The sequence below is a fragment of the Lagenorhynchus albirostris genome, chromosome 13 (assembly GCF_949774975.1).
Source record: "Lagenorhynchus albirostris chromosome 13, mLagAlb1.1, whole genome shotgun sequence".
Lineage (NCBI taxonomy): Eukaryota > Metazoa > Chordata > Mammalia > Artiodactyla > Delphinidae > Lagenorhynchus > Lagenorhynchus albirostris.
In genome coordinates this window covers 34,824,344-34,840,908 of record NC_083107.1, presented here as the reverse complement: position 1 = coordinate 34,840,908, position 16,565 = coordinate 34,824,344, and the positions used below count along the sequence as shown (strand labels likewise).

The 16,565-nt window shown below is 38.0% G+C and overlaps 1 protein-coding gene across 3 annotated transcripts in view; it reads right to left on the bottom strand.

The window, feature by feature from the left end:
- The window catches only part of SERTAD2 (SERTA domain containing 2), a 112,952-nt gene that overhangs the window by 48,188 nt on the left and 48,199 nt on the right, over positions 1 to 16,565 (bottom strand). The window contains exons 2-3 of one of the 3 annotated variants that reach the window (XR_009544090.1): positions 8,552 to 8,731; positions 6,183 to 7,223 (exon numbers count right to left, since the gene is read on the bottom strand). The exons of the other annotated variants lie outside the window; for them this stretch is intronic. The gene's annotated coding sequence lies outside the window, so the exon portion shown is untranslated. Of the gene's footprint in view, positions 1 to 6,182; positions 7,224 to 8,551; positions 8,732 to 16,565 lie in introns of those variants that run through there. 3 annotated transcript variants of the gene reach the window in all.

The following is a 16,565-nucleotide window of genomic DNA, read 5'->3' as shown; positions in this document are numbered from 1 at the left end:
CACCAGTCTTTGTTTCATCAAGGCTGTAAAGCAATTTCAGACTTTTTTTTTTTTTAAATTTGCCACATATTTTAGAGTGGCAGCTTTTGAAAGAAATAGGGGAAAGTATTTTTTTTTCTTTTTAATCATGAGAATATCAAGTCTTAAAAATATCCTGTTAAAATTTGGTAGACCATCATTAGTGCAGTCTTGGCTGAAATAGTACATTTAAGGGCTTGCCAGGAGAGACACACTGGTGCCGACAGATCCCAGACAGGGAGGCGAGTCTGCTTAAAATTCTTGAGTTGTCACGGTTATTAAATATGCTGTGCCATAAAACCTTCCCGTACTCAAGGTTTTCTCCATATCACCTCTGCTAAATTATCAAAAATGCTGGTTTTAGCAGGAAAATTATTTACATGTGCATTCAAGGAACATTGTTTTCAAGAACCATTATGTGAGAGAAAGAAAAAGGTTTTACTATATGAGGGGGATATATATATATATATATATATATATATACAGACACACACACACACACACACACACACATATGTATATATTTCTTTTAGATGAACTCTTTTTCCAAAAATTGTAATTAGTTAGATCACTCTGTAGCAATTGACTCTTCCCCTGCCCTTCTGATGATAATGACCTTTATAAGGGGACACTAGTTTCTATAACTGCAATGGCTAAGGCTTGAGCCATTAAGAAAGGACTGTAACAAACATGTACTAAAGGATCTCAAAGGAAAGTCAAGTCATAGACGATGCTTAAAGCAAGCTTAGTTCTTAGATCGGAAGAAATAAGTTAAAAATTAGCCTTTTTTTTTTTTGCTCATTCATTGATTTTATCCACCTATATACATCATCAGTTTCCCTTTAGACAGTGTTTTATCTGCATCCTATACTTTCTTTTTATTGTGGTACTTACATTTACCATTCCAACCTTTTTAAAATGTACAATTCAGTGGCATTAAGTATATTTATATTGTTGTACAACCATCACCACTATCCATTTCCAGAATTTTTTCATCATCCCAGACAGAAACTCGGTACCCATTAAACAATAACTCTCCATTCCTTCCTGCCCTCATCTTCTGATAACCTCTATTCTACATTCTATCTATATGAATTTGACTATTTTAGGTACCTTATATAAGTGGAGTCATACAATATTTGTTCTTTTGTGTCTGGCTTATTTCACTCAGTATGTTTTCCAGGTCCACCTATGTTGTAACATGTATTCGAATTTCACTGCTTTCTAAGGATGAATAACATCCTATGGTATGTGTATAACACATTTTGTTTATCCATTCATCTGTTGATGGACATTTGGGCTGCTTCTACCTTTAGGTTACTCTGAATAATGCTGCTCATGAACACTGGCATACAAGTATCTGTTTGAGTTCCTGCTTTCAATTCTTTTGGGTATATACCTAGAAGTGGAATTGCTGGATCATATGGTAATTCTTAACTTTTTGAGGAACCAAAAGTAGCTTTTTAAAACAAATCTTCTAATACCTAATTTTGTCCTTGAAATGAGCCATAGATTAGTTTAATGACTAAAATTCTTCTTTGATGTACAGAGGGCATCAGTTTCCTCATGCACATTTAACCTGGCAGCAAATCCTGTTGTCTCTGCCTTCAAAATCTAAACACAAATGGATTATTTCTCAGGACTCCACTGCTACTACCCCAGACAAATCACCGTAGCTTCCTGCCTGGAGTACTGAAGTAGCTTCTGAAGTTCTCTTCCTTGCTTTTACCTTGTTCTGCTACCGTTCATTCTCAACACAACAGCTCTTAAGTCAGGTCATGTCACTCCTCCACTCAAAACCCTCCAATGCTTCCCCATTTCATTCAAAGTAGGACCCAAAGACTTTGCAGCACCCTACACGGCTCTACATGTCCTGCACTCTTGTTGTTTCTCTAACTTTGCCAAACTACTCTCCCTCTCTCATTCTTGTTCCTCCAACACTGGTTTCACTTCCTTGCTAGTCCTGAACATGTTAGACACCTTTCTACCTCAGAGCCTTTGCACTGGCTGCTCCTCCATATACCTACATGGTTTTCCCCTTACTTCGTTCAAGACTTTGCTCAAATGACACTGTCTCTTGGTATTTAAACCCTGGCTAAAATTACAAATTGCAACCCACTCACTTTTGCAGTCGTTTCCATATCCTCGGCCCCTAAACGTTGCTTAAAATTACTTTTTTCTTAGCACTTACCACTTCCTAACATATATAATTTCTGTATTCTGTTTACTGTCTTCTGCCCCAGTTAAACTGTAAGCTCCATGAAAGCAGGGGTTCCTTCCCCACCCCTCAATTTTGTTCCCTGTTGTATTTCCAGCACTTAGAAGATGAGGTAAGGTAGACGCTCAATAGTTTTTAAATGAACAGTTCAGAAGAGAAATACCCTTCATTTGGGGGTGTGCTGTCAGTTATGGGTGCTTAATATAATTACATTCATATGTTCAGCTTCTCTCCCTTAAGGGTACCCATAAAACATTTTCAAAGCATCTTTCATGAGGCAGGCACTGTACTAGATGCTGGTGAAATACAGATATTCCTTCCCTCATGGAGCTCACAGTCCAATGGAATTCTGAGGACTTCATAATTTTTCAGTTAAACTTTTAATTTTGAGATAACTGTATTTTCACAAGTAGTTGTAAAAACCAATATGGAGAGATACTGCGTACCCTTTACTCAGTTTCCCCCAAAGGTAACATCTTACAAAACCACACCACAGGGTATCGACACTGATATAGTCAAGATACAGAACTTTTCCATCACCACACAGATCCCTTGTGTTGCCTTTTTATAGCCACACCCACTTCCCTCAAACTCCTCCCCACCTTCCTTAACCCCTGGAAATCACTAATCTGTTCTCCATTTCTGTAGACATGGAATCATATGGTATGCAACCTTTTGGGATTGGCTTTTTTCACTCCGCATAATCCATCCAGGTTGCAGCATGTATCATTACTTGGTTCCTTTTTGTTGCTGAGTAGTGCTGAACATACCATAGTGAGTTTAGCCATTTACTTATCGATGGATCTCAGTTGTTTCCAGTTTGGTGCTGTTATGAATAAAGCTGCTACAAACATTTGTGTTTGCGTTTTTTGTTTGTTTTTTTTTTGCGGTACGTGGGTCTCTCACTGTTGTGGCCTCTCCCGCTGCGGAGCACAGGCTCCGGACGCGCAGGCTCAGCGGCCATGGCTCACGGGCCCAGCCGCTCCGCGGCATGTGGGATCTTCCCGGACCGGGGCACGAACCCGTGTCCCCTGCATCGGCAGGCGGACTCTCAACCACTGCGCCACCAGGGAAGCCCTGTGTTTGTGTTTTTGTATGAACTTAAGTTTTCATTTTTCTGGGATAAATGCCCAGGTGTGTAATTGCTGGGTCGTGTGACAGTGACATGTTTGTTTTTAAAAGAATCTGCCAAGCTATTTTCCAAAGTGCCTGCAACATTTACATTCTTACCAGCAATGGACTGGTGACCCAGTTTCTTGGCATCCTCACCAGCATTTGGTGTTGTCCCTATTTTTTATTTTAGCCATTCCGAAAGGTGTGTCCATATCTCACTGATTTAGTTGGCATTTCCCTAATCTAATGATGCTGAACATCTGAAAAATGGGTCTCTTCATGTGTTTTGCCTAATTTTTAATTGGATTGTTTGTTATTTTTACTCTTGAGTTTTGAGAGTTCTTTATATAGTCTAGATACTAGTCCTTTGCAAGTATTTTCTCAAAGCCTGTGGCTTTGCATCCTTTTAACATAGTCTTTTCATAGAGCAAACTTGTAAATTTGGATGGTCTAATTTGTCAGTTATTCCTTTTACGGATCACGCTTTTCATGTGTAATACATTTTATTTTGTAATGGACCTGGGTCTTAAATGAGTAAGAATTTGCCAGATTGAGAAATGGGAAAGAACATTCAAGGCTAATGTATCAGAATGGCAATAGTAGCTATGATGAGTTGGCTTTAAAAATATGCGAACTGGAGAACTCTTTGACAATCCTACACTTACAATAATACTCTATGTGTAACCAGAAAGTTCTGCACTCTTTACAGGATAGTGGGGACGGGGAGTAATTGCTTTGTTTACAATTTGAAATATATGGCGATTGGCTAATACATATACTTTCTTTAAAAGCAAAGAAATCACTAATGTCAACCACTCCGAGACAATATACAATTCTAGATACCAGAAATGGAACTCAGAAAGAATTTTCCTATACAAATAATGTGGTGGTAATTAGATAAGATGAGGAGTATGGTGAGTAGAAGGGCCTCTCCTTTATTTGCCAGGATCGTTTTTACAGAATGTTCTACATAAATGAATTTTCCAGATAACTGATGAAGCTTACCTCTTTCAGAGCGCCAAAATGTTTTTTCTTCTTTGAAAAGCAATGGAAGACTCTGGATCATCACAACTAAATCTAAGTATTTTGCTCGGTGGTGATGTTTTAAATGAGCACTGCCTCAGGCTACTAAAGTTCTGAGGACTGGCTGCCCCTCTATCAAATCCCTCTGAACCGCCAGCTTAGTCTTTTCCTCAGCCTTTTGTATGTCCATATTTGTTACTGAGCATTCTACTCTCAATTTTTGCCTGCTTCTCACTATATTTCCTCCTAATCTGCAGTGGTTTGAGAAGTCCCGTAACTAAGCTAATAAGAATTCTGTCTGAATTAAGAGTAATAGGCTCTGAAGGAGGACATTTACTCACCTCAGAGTGAAATGCATTAGTGCGTGGCCAGGTGAGAGCCATTTGAATGCTGTTGAAAGCTTTGGCCAGAGGCTTCTCCCAAATATTCTCCCCTTCTTCAGGGATTTTTATTCTTATAAAAATTATAATAGCATAATTTTTAGTTGAGCCCATGACTGCCCAACCAAAGACTAAGTTTCCTAGCCTCTTTTGTAGCTGGGTGTGGCCATGTGACTATGTTCTGGCAAATGGGATATGAGCTGAAATGAGAGCTGCTACTTCTGGGCTGTACCCATCATCCCCCTCACTCTATTTCCCCTTTCCAGTGGCTGTTTTAGTGAGCGCTGAGCCATCCTGGACAAAGGTTAATGCTCCAGGCATAGCGGAGCAATAAGATAGAAAGTGATATGATAACAGTTCTAGTGTACTGTTCCCCAGTCCTTTATCCATTACACCTTTGAGCATCACTAATATTTTAAGAGATGCCATAATATTCTTAGCAAAAAATGAATTCTAAGCCATAATACATATTATGTAGACCCTTCTGAGAGGAATGTTGTGGTAGGCGGCCTCTAATGCGTGCCCCCCACCCCCCAATTCCTGCTTCCTGGTATTCATGTTCTTGTGAAATTCCCTTCCCCTGAGTATGGACTGAGCTAGTGATTCACTGCTGACAGATGATACAGCAAACGTGATGGGATGTGGCTTTCAAGATTAGGTTTACAAAAAGGCTGTGGCTTCCATTTTGCTCACCCTCTTGCTCGGCTGTTCTGATGGAAGCCAGATGCCATGCCGTGAGCTACTCTAGACAAAGGCCCACGAATCAAGGAACTCCTTCCAGCAACCCATGAGGCACTAAGGCCTCCATTCCAACAGCCTGTGAGGAGCTGAGTCCTGCCCACAACCATTTGAGTGAGCTTAAAAGTAGATCCTCTGTCCATCAAGCCTTCGAATGAAGCGGCAGCCCTGCCTGACGCCAAGAAACCCTGAGGCAGAGGCACTCAACCAGGCTGCAACCAGATTCTTTACTCACAGAAACTAAGATGATAAATGTGTGTTGTTTTAAGCTGTTAAGTTTGGCGGTAATTTGTTATGCAGCAACTGGTAACAAATAGAGCTGTTCCAAAATATAAATATCAATGATAAGAGATCGTAAGTTCAAAACATCACACATAAATTTCGTTTCATGGTTTTGCTGCTTTTATACATACCAGAAATTTGTAGGTAGTGCTTATGTGAAAATGAAAGAAATACATTATCCAGAGTATGAAAATAACTTTGTTCATAGCTGTACAATTTGGACACTAGCAAATCAGTCTTTGAAGATAACCAAATAATTAACTTTATTAAATCTTTTAGGACTAATGATTTAATATCACAGCAATGATCTATATTACATAGCCATAATGATTTCTTACTCTTTTCTACCAAAATAAAATAGTACCTTGATTATAACATAATTTAGGATTGAATTCTAATTGTGACACTTACGAAAAATTATAAAATTCATGAGAGATATCAATAATAACAAGCAAACTTCTAAATGTTCAGATTTGGAAACGTTTTAAGTATTGGTAACATAAATATTCATATCTTGGTAATTCCAACCTCCTGAGTAAACTCTCTCTTGCACAGAGAGTAACCAACCTTTTTTCTCCAGATTCATTTTTTTAAAAACTCAAATACAGCAGATAACTTTTTTAACAGCTTTATTGAGATAGAATTCACACACCATACAACCCATCCATACAAAATGTGTAATTCAATGACTTTTAGTATATTCATAGAGTTGTATACCAAGTGCTTTTTGCACTTGCTGTTTTAAGAGAGCAGGATGGAAAGAAAGTATAAAGAAAGGACTTTTACAGAAACAAGCACCTTTTTCAAAGGCTAAAGTCCCATCTTTCAATGTTAACCTGCAGGCATTTTTCCAAAGCTTGTTCTCCTTCAGACAACTGACTAAAATTCCTAGATTCCTTTTCAGTCTACCACCTCCTCAGGGAACCTGGAAGGTAAGTGCCACCTTCTTTACCTTGTTTGTCAACACATCCCGAGACCAGCACCATGCCTGGCTCATTCCAGGTGGTAGACAACTTGGCTGAATGACTAGAACTCACACTCGTCTTCTTATGCAAGGTGACCCAATAACTAAGGGTTCACTTTTGTCAGACTCTGCAGAACTACAAAACCAATGGAACACACAATCGTTGTCTTTAGTCTCCTGGGATTAACTGATCCTTTTCTGGGGACTTCTACGATCTGGTATTTCTCAATTCTGCATTAAATGTATGCATGAGAATTCATTTAATTTAACAAATAATGAGTGGCCGCTATGATAGAAAGCCATCTTACTGGAAAATCTACAGATTTCACAAGACTCATTTTTAAAAAACACTATCTGCCAAATAAACCTTGGTAAGAAAAGCGAGGTTCTGGGAAGGGCATGTCTTCTTTGTTTTTGCTTTTGTTTAATGTATGGAAGAAGTTCTGAGAAGAAATAATTAAGAACTGCCTCACCCAGGAGGCGACACCTAAGAATAATAAGAAAGAGTGAAAGCGTAAGTGGAGAATTTGAACTCAGAACAAGGAAACACTCATTAAAACAAATCAAAAAGAAAAACAAGCTGAGTGTGGATGGTCACATTCATTTTATCTCTCTTTTGTAATTTATGATGGATTTAGACTTCATACTCAATAAATAAATCTTAGAATTCAAATTTGCTTGGTGTTTGTTTCCCACTTAAAAAAACAATAATAAATACAGCTCCATACAAACAAAAACAAACCCTCCTATTAGGGAGTAAAAAAGAGAGAAAATTAGAGAAAATACAAAGTTACAGCTATAGCACATTCTACTATTTATTTTGAATTATAAAAACACCACTGATGCACAGCTGTCAAATACAGCAAACTCAAAAAATGTAGGAGGACATGCATATAGGAAACATGAGTGCAAACAATTCTCAACAATAATGGGTATAACTATTACTCTGTCACACTTAACCCCTGGGATTCACAGCATTTAAAGAATTCCTGGTAGCTGAAACTGTACAACAGGCAGGAAGAATGATACTCCTGTCCTTAAAATTGGCTCTTCTCTGGGCCAGTCAAAAGTCTCCTTCTAATTCTGAGCATTGTACCCTATCTAATCAAACCATCAAAATCCCCTCAGAAAAGGAATCCTTATAAAGTTTTCCTTGAGTCTGCCCTATCAGTCTGTTAACTATAAATCTTTTTTGCCTGGGGTGAAAATTCATACTTAAGAAGGAAGATTCTCAAAAACAGAAAGAAACTATTCTTGAGAAGCAGGTGGACAACATATTACAAACTGAGATGATTAAATGAAGCTAAAAATTAGAGTTTGAAATTGAATTCCACCTACAATCCTGAAATCCCAGTCTTGGTTGTTTTATCATTGTGTATCCTACCTCCATCCCCACCCCACATGAAGAAACTTTTTAAAAACGCTATTAGAATGTAGCTGGTTTGGTTTTAAGTATTTCTTCCTGTATCTGGGAGGCTCATAATCAGTGAGGTGTTTCAAAAGATGAAGAGCAAAAGGAAACCGAAGGAGGGAGCTGGATTATGTCACTTGATTGTAAGATTTTATAAGCAAAAGAGAAAAGCTGTATAATCCATGAATAAAACTATCAGATAATGAATAATCAAGAAAGAATATAAATTTACCAAATATCCTAGTGATTAAGAGAATTTTACTTGATTTTATTTTTTCTTTGGGTTTGTATTTAGTATTTGCTGAACAGTACAGTTAAGTGGTTTATTATCTTACAATTCGGATAAAATTGAATATTTAAGATCACTTTCACTAAGGACAAAATTAGTCCTTATATATTTTTACCTTGCTTCATCTTTTGTTTCATCAAAATTCTGTCACATTGGGTTTCCCTGGTGGCGCAGTGGTTGAGAGTCCACCTGCCGATGCAGGGGACACGGGTTCTGCCCCGGTCCAGGAAGATCCCACATGCCGCGGAGCAGCTGGGCCCGTGAGCCATGGCCGCTGAGCCTACGCGTCCGGAGCCTGTGCTCCGCAACGGGAGAGGCCACAACAGTGAGAGGCCCGCGTACCGCACCAAAAAAAAAAAAAAAAAATTCTGTCACTGAGTAACACTGCAAATAGTGGTACAGATTATTTATGAATGGGTTTGATAACTGAAGCAGTCAACTATTCAAAATTGTACCTCATTTGCCATGCTGGTGGTTTAGTCTCTGTACACTTTTATTTCTTTTGGCAGGTATTGGTTAATCTATAGTATTGAATAACACCTCACAGTAAATGTGTACTGTGAAAGCATGTTTCTGACAAATGAAATCTACAAACACCCGATGTGTGTTTTTCAATATCTTTAACTGAATTTTCCTGGAACTTATATTATTACTTAAACTTTTTATCACCTGCTTTATATACTTTTTTGTTCAAAACAAAATACAGAATTTAACAAAAAAATTGTGGAGGTTCCCCCCCAAATACTATTTCTCCCTGAGTATAACTAATTATCTTTCAAAGAAATCTTTCTGAAATAAATACAATCAATCATAACTAAACTTGTAACTGACAAATATGTTTTATTATAGCTCAATACCTAGATATCAAAAAAAGGCCATGTATCTCAAATAAAAAACAATTAAGGAGACAGCTTTTTAGTTTTTAAAAATTCATTTTAACAGTGTACTATATGTTTTTAAGACTGCAAAAAGGAATCACTCATAATATATTTAATAATAAATTTAATTGTTCTTTGCAAAGAACCAATTGTTGTTTCATAGATTTTTAATAGTCTTTGCCCTTTTTCTATTTTGTTGATTGATTTCTCTTTGTTATTACTTTCCTTCTACTTACTTTGGGTCTAATTTGCTCTTTTTCTAGTTTATCCAGGTAGAAATGTTAAGTCAATGATTTTGGACCTTTCTTCTTTTCTAGCATAAGCATTTAAAACTATAAATTTCCCTCAAGCACTGCTTTAACTGCATCTCACAAATTTTGATATGTTGTGATTTCATTTTCATTCAGTTCAAAATATTTTCTATTTTCCCTTCTGATTTCTTCTTTAGGCCATGTGTTATTTTTAAAGTGTGAAGTTTAATTTCCAAATATTTGGGAGATTTCCCAGATATATTTCTGTTATTGATTTCTAGTTTGATTCCATTGTGGTCAGAGAACATATTCTCCATGATTTCAGTCTTTTAAAATTTACTGAGAATTTTTTTTATAGCCATGAACATAGTCTATCTTGCTGAATGTTCTATGTGCACTTGAAAAGAATGTGCATTCTGTACTCCTAGTTGGGGTATTCTATAAAAATCAATTAAGTTAGGTTGGTTGATGGTGCTTTTCAAGTTTTCCAATTCCTCTCTGATTTTGTGTGTGTGTGTATTTATTCCATCAATTAATAAGTGTGGAGTGTTGAGGGCTTCCCTGGTGGCGCAGTGGCTAAGAATCTGCCTGCCAATGCAGGAGACACAGGTTTGAGCCCTGGTCCAGGAAGATCCCACATGCTGTGGAGCAACTAACCCGTGCACCACAACTACTGAAGCCCACGCGCCTAGAGCCCGTGATCAACAACTAGAGAAGCCACTGCAATGAGAAGCCCGCGCACTGCAACGAAGAGTAGCCCTCGCTCACAACTAGAGAAAGCCCACGCACAGCAACGAAGATCCAACACAGCCAAAAATAAATAAATTAATTAATTAAACAATAAATAAGCTTGGAGTGTTGAATCTCCAGCTGAAGGAAATTATTATGGATTTGCCTATTTCTGCTTTTAGTTCCGACAGGTTTTACATTATATATTTTGAAGCTCCATTATTAAGTGCATACAGATTAAGATCTGAATATCTCCTTGATAAGTCAACACCTTTTATCATTCTATTAGCTCTATTACTGTGTAACAAATTACTTTAAAACAGCAGCTTAAAACAACAAACATTTATTTTTGATTCTCATACAGGTTCTGAGGGTCAGAAATACAGAGGCAGCTTAGCTGGGTGGTTCTGGCTCAGGGTCCCTTAGGAGATGGCAGCTAAGATATTAGCTGGGGCTGCAGTCACCTGAAGGCTTGACTGCAGCTGTAGGATCTGCTTTCAAGATGATCCCTCACATAGCTGTTGGTTGGAGGCCAACCAACCATATGGACCTCTCTTCATGATGTGGCAGCTGACTTCCCCACAGCGAGTGATTAGATAGAGTGCAACCAAGCTGAAAGCCATACTGTCTTTTACCTCTTCCACCATATTCTATTCATGAGTCACAAAGTCCAACCCTCATTCAAAGGGAGAAGAATTAGGCTCCACTTCTTAAAGAAAGGAGTGTTAAACAATTTGAGGACACATTTTAAAACTACTACAATCTTTATGAAATGACTTCATCCCTAGTACTATTTCTTAGTCTGAAGTCTACCTGTCTGATGATACAACCACTACAGTTTTCTTTTAATTAGTGTTTGCATAGTTTATTTTTCTCTATTCTTTTACTTTTAATCTCTGTCTTTATATTCTAAGTGTATAGATAATATATAATTGTAGATGGCATATAGTTGGGCCCTGTTTGTAGATAGCGTATACAGTTGAGTCTTTTAATCCAGTCTGACTCCTTTACATTGGATTGTTTAAACCATTTACACTTAATGTAATTATTGAAATAGGTTGGCTCTAAGTCTAGCATCTCATTTTTTGTTTTCTATTTATGTCATTTGTTCTTTGTTACATTTTTCTTCTTTCCTCTCTTCTTTTGGGCTGGCTATTTTTTGGTATTTCATTTTATCTCTTCCATTTGTGTATTAGCTATTCCTCTTCACTTAATTTCTTTATTAGCATTTGCAATATGCATTTTAAACTTTACACATTATACCTTCAAATAATAGTATACAACTTCACATACATTGTAAGACCTATTCTTGGTACTACTGATGTCATTCATTTTACTTCTACATAAGTTATAAGCCCCAAAATACAATCTATTTGTTTTAAATAGTCAATTGCCACTTAAAGAGTTTTTTTTTTTTTAATGTTAATGGAGAAATGTCTTTCCTCTTTACCCACACATTTACCACTTTCACTGCTCTTTATTCTTTTATGAACATCTAAGTTTCCATCTGGGATCTTTTTCATTCAGCCTGAAAAATTTTCCATTACATTTCTTGGTATACAGGTCTGCTGGCCATAAATTCAGTTACCTTCTGTTGGTTTAAAAGGTCTTTATTTTGTCTTCATTTCTGAAGGATTTTTCACCTTGTATATAATTTTATACTGGCTCCTTTTTCCTTCAGCATCTTAAAGATGGGAGATGCTACTGGCATCTAACAGGTAACAGCCAGGAATGCCACACGGCACCCTGCAATCCACAGAACAGCCCCTCTACAACAATGAATTCTATGGCCCAAATGTCAGTAGTGCCAAGGTTGAGAAACCCTGCTCTAGACCCATCTAACAACTTAAAAACAAGCCTAGAAAGGATCAAGTTGATCTGCCTATTGAACAGTTATATATCTGCAAAGGACCAGCTACCCGTGGTCACTAATACTGATTATCTCCCAGTGTTACCATTATTTACCAATGCTTTCTTTTATTCATTTAGTCTATCTCTTGATAATTGTTTTGGCTTTTTATCCATACCTCATTGAATAAGACCATCTCCTAGCCACTCTGTCCCACATGCCTGTTTACTGGACTCTCATTCATTTACTTGTTTTAACAGATATGTATTAAGCACCTACTCTTAGGGAGCCTAGTATAATGGTTAAGAGCATAGGACCTGTAACCAGGTTGCCTGAGTCCAAATTCTGGTTGTTATTCTTACTAGCTTTGTAACCTTAGACAAGGTGCTTAAATTCTCTGTTCCTGTTTCCTCATCAGTTAAACAGATACAATAGTATTTCCCTCATAGGGTTGTTATGAGGGCATTTGACCTTCTCAACAACCCTCTGAAGGAGATACTGTCAAAACTTCTTAGAATAGTGCCTGACGCAAAGGAAGATCTATAGAGCCCTTACTACCACCAGCACCACTGCCACTACTCATAGTGCCAAGTGTTAGCGCACATGTTGGAGAGAAGTGAGTAAGACATAGCTCCCCTTTCCTCCAAGGAGTTTAAACCCAGCAAAGGGCACACAACAAGAAGCAATACAATAATGTGTCAGGAGTTCAAATAATCACTGTAAGAAAACATTTACTGAGAACTAAATAGCTTTATCTATCACTTAATCCTCATAGCAATTCCATGAGTTACAGACTATTATTACGTACCTGTACAAAGAGAGAAACTGAGTACTTGAAGGTTTATGTAATAACCCAAGGTCACTCAGCTGCTATGCAGCTGGGATCTGAACTCAGGTAGTCTAGCTCCAAGCAATAGAGATTTATTGGCTCACCACAGCCAGTGGTTAAAAGCATAAGCTCTGGAGTCACAGAAAGAAGCGCTATTAATTCTGCCTAGTGGGGCCAAGGAAGAGATAACATTTGGGTTGTGCTTAAAGGATGAACACAATTTCACCTGGCAGAAACAGGGAAAAGCAACCACAAAATGAGCCAATTTTGACAGGGGAATGAAACAGCCAAGTGTATTTAGAGTACTGAGACTTGTTTGATGAGATTATAACATAAAATGCACTTGTGGGGAACGAGAGGCGCTGAAGCCAGAAGTCAGTTGGGGTCATCTTTGGCACAGTGTTTATGGGAGTGCATATTTTATCCTGTAGAGCAATACTTTCCGAACATTTTCAAATCATGCACACAAAGAAAATATGTGTAGAGCAAATATACGTGAAGGGATGCCCCTGCTGGTTGCTGGATGAGTTCACTGGGGACTGGGGCTTCGGGCCACGCCCGAAGAGCTGAAGTCAAGAGCTGAAGGCATTGGACATGGAGTGTGAGGAAGAGCTGGGGTGCAGTTAAGATGATAAAAGGATGGAGACAGATGCCATAATAGGAGACAGAGAATTTAAGAGGGTAAGCTAGAGGCTGGGGAGAGATAACAAGTTTGACACAGGATATGCTGAATCAGGGGCCTGCAAGACATTTAGAAGAGCACTTTGTAATACCTTATGGAGATCAGGAGCAAGGTCCTACCCATTATCTCCTTTTCTCACCTTAATTAATTATTACCCTTGGTGCTGTTTTCAGACCACACGTCCAATGTCTTTTGGATGTACGAAAAAGAACACTATTGAGTATGTTTGGAGAAATGTGTCTGTGAGTTTGGGGAGAAAGTAGAAGGGTTAGAAGAAGGAGTTGGAGTGAAAATTATCAAATTTTTAGAAAAGGTGCCAAGTTCACCTTCTGGTATACTCTTACAATAAGAGCGCAGCCTATAAACAGTTTTTAAAGTTAAGGAAATATGTAGCAGCCAAACAATTAGATTTACTAGGTATTAGGGAAGGTAGAATGCAATTGTGCAACACTGGAATTTGACCAGGCCATTAGGGTCAAGTAGTTAAATGTAAAAGGTGCTTCTGATTGCCTGGAACATCAAGTCTGTTTTCCTATTCATTAAAACAGAACTTCTAATCACCCTGATTTTCAGTTCTTTTTCCTTAATTCTAAAAGTAATTAATCACACTTTAATAAGTGGTACAACTGAAGGAGAGAAAAGATAATACCCTAAAAAGTATATATGAGAAAAATCTTTCAATTAATGATTTTGAAATAGTTTAATGTGTGTATTAACAACTGTTGTTCTGTAAAAAGAAACCATGTGGAGAATATACCAACGTTTAGTTTATGTTTTCACAAGTATATGCTGACTGTCTCATAATTAAGTACACAGAGCTCAAAACAGCCAACACTACAGAGAGCTTACACTGTTAACCATTATAGAAGTGGTTGAGAGATATTTGCTAATGACTACCATAAAAGGAATGGATGACTAAGAACAGAGAGGATGTGTGACTAAAAAGTCCCACTACAGTTCTTTGAAAATTCCCTGAATAACGAGGCATGCCAAATGTGGTCCGTCATGAAATTATTTGATGCTAAACTCTGTAGTTAGACAGCAAATAAAGGATAAAGCCTTTGTATAAATCATTCAATTGCAAAGTGCCGAAACAACAAGGTCATCATTAAGTGAAAGTGTTAATCAAATTAAAATACGGCCCGGAGTTCAAATGCTGCTGGGCCAGACTGGGCTAACTCCACAGATAATTCATTCAATGCCTAGGGTGCTGCACCACAGTGCAGTAACCAGGCACTTCGAGCTGCTGCTGTTCCTCCCTAGACCTGAAAATGTACGGGACGTTTCTCACAGATCTTTGAACACTAGAAAAAGCCAAGTAGGCACATCACAGCCTACCTTTGGCAAATCGATCTTTTCACCTCAAAGGCTTACCACAACTATACCTAAACTGTAGGTATCAAAAGAAAATCCCAGTACACATGTGGAAATGCATCATATTTCTTTCATATACACAACTGTCTCTGAATTTGCTGACACAATGGATTTTCCAAAAGAATGTTACCAAAAGAATGTTCCCCCCAAAATAATTCTAAATTGCAATAATAATGGCAATAGTTACTGTTGTTATATAAACTGTGTCATTTAATCTTTAAACTCATGAGATAGATATTACATCATTTTTCAGATGGGGATGCATGCTTAAAGTCACATCATTTAAGATGAGATTGAAACTCAAGTTCGGCTGACTCCAAAACCCTTCTTTGCTTCACTACCCTTCATTGTTTTTTGATATTTTTCTGTTTGTCACTGGCACTCATGGGAGACAATACATTAAGCAAGTACTGACTCAAATGGGGAAACAGTTTTGAATGACTGCAAAAATGTCTTGTAACACACAGCAGTGACTTTTCATGCAATGTGATTGAGGGTACTGTATATGTATTTTTCTTTTCTGTTTTATATTTTTGGCTTTCCTTGTATATGTTACTATCTGGACCTCTAAACATATTTATAACACTGTATCAGATTTCAGTAACATGGATTTTTAGTAAAATGTACATCTCCACCATGTATGAATCTTGCATCTTTAAGAATCCGTGTTTTATGTATACGATAAAAAAGGAACAATTCTTTACTCCTCTGTACAGCTGTCTTTTTCTTTTTAATAAATTTATTTATTTTATTTATTTATTTTTGGCTGTGTTGGGTCTTTGTTGCTGCACGTGGGCTTTCGCTAGTTGCGGCGAGTGGGGGCTACTCTTCGTTGCGGTGCGCAGGCTTCTCATTGCAGTGGCTTCTCTTGTTGCCGAGCACGGGCTCTAGGCGCGCAGGCTTCAGTAGTTGTGGCACGCAGGCTCCATAGTTGTGGCTCGTGGGCTCTAGAGCACACACTCAGTAGTTGTGGTGCACGGGCTTAGTTGCTCCGCAGCATGTGGGATCTTCCCGGACCAGGGCTCGAACCCGTGTCCTCTGCATTGGCAGGCGGATTCTTAACCACTGTGCCACCAGGGAAGCCCTACACAGCTGTGTTTTATTCAATATAATTGACTCAAAAATGAAGGATATAAGTTACTTTCCTTATTAGGATTTTAATATTTCCTCTTCCTAGTGACTGATGTACAATGAGAAATAACTAATTTAATAAAAAAACATTTTAATTTTCTGAAGCAATAAGTTACAAAGTGGAATTCTGCTCTACTGGAAGAATGCAGAATGCAGTATTATTGAAAATGTCAAATACCATGATTACGGAGGACATCTGTTAGCTCTGTTGCATCTGTTCCTCTTTTTCTGTAACAGCACCCCGCTTTTCTTTGCGAACCACCCCTCCCTTTTTTCTCAATCCAGTTGATTCTACTATCAGTACCAGGGACGGGCACCTGACCTACGCCTGGCCAATCAAAGCATTCCACCCCTCTTGCCACAGTGACTGGTTCACAGATACATATGTGTCCCAAGACAGGCCAAT